The sequence below is a fragment of the Saccostrea echinata genome, unplaced genomic scaffold (assembly GCF_033153115.1).
Source record: "Saccostrea echinata isolate AGI-Se365-2 ecotype Australia unplaced genomic scaffold, CSIRO_AGI_Sech_v1 ptg000056l, whole genome shotgun sequence".
NCBI classification, from domain to species: domain Eukaryota; kingdom Metazoa; phylum Mollusca; class Bivalvia; order Ostreida; family Ostreidae; genus Saccostrea; species Saccostrea echinata.
In genome coordinates, this window is record NW_026889805.1 from 987,501 (window position 1) to 988,672 (window position 1,172).

Genomic DNA, 1,172 nt, shown 5'->3' on the forward strand with positions numbered 1-1,172 from the left:
ATGAGCAATTAGCCTTCAAACAAATTTGTGAATCCATGACTCTTAGTCCAGATGTCTGGTAACAGAGAAGGTTGGTTTAATTTTGAAAATATTTTACACCTTTAAAATTCTTTCTTCCTGGTATCTAACGTTAATCTGATTTTTTCTGAGCAATTAAGTCTATACCAAATTGTGAAATTCAAGTCCCGAGGGTCAAGATTTCAGCCCCGGGATTGACTAAGTTGGTACTGAAAAATAATCCCTAAAAAATGAAATTCGTTTGCTCTGAGTACACCCCCCAGATTAGGGTTGTGTTGGTCACAGATTATCTTGAAAAGTCATATACTTAAATACTTTTGAGAATTTATTTTAGACCTGGACATATGAGTGTATACAAAATAGCAGTAAGCTATGAGTCCTTAACTAAAAGCCTTTTGAGGAGCAATATTAAGCCTTTGGAAAAAGCGTTATTAAACCTTTTGTTAAGGCGTTATAATGCCTTTCCATTTCGCATTATAGCATCTTTTGAAAAAGCTTAATTAATAACGCCCTTTTTAAAAAGGGTAATATCGCCTTTTGAAAAGGCGTCATAACGCCTCTTGATATGGCGTAATATCGTTTTTTAATAGGGGGAAAAATGCCTTTTGAAAAGTCGTAATAACGCTTTTTTGAAAGGTTTAATAACGCCTTTTTGAAATGCGTAATGCTGCTTTTTTTAAAGGCGTAATAATTCCTTTTGTAAAGGCATAAAAACGCTTTTTCTGAAAGGCGTAATTACGCCCTTTGACGCATTATTACGCCTTTTTTCAAGTTTACGCCTTATAACGCTTTTTCACTTCGCGTTCTTCCGCCTTAAAATTTTCCGCGTTATTAATCCATCCTAATAGGCTTTCGCATATTTTATCTTGAATTGCCTAATTTTTTATCATTAGTGGAGGAGACTAAGAACCCACTCAAAATCCCACTGAAATCGGACTAAAAAAACTGACAAGCAACAATAAATTAGTAAAAATAAAATGAAATAAATCCAGCCCCCCCCCCCCCCCCACACACACACAGATACACGCATGTATGCACATGATTCATCTTATAAACTAACGAGAGCTGGGGTTCAGGATCATTTTCCGGTTACTTTATTTTATAAATTTATTAATAACTCGGGGGGGGGGGGGGAGGGGTCTAGATTTGTGGAA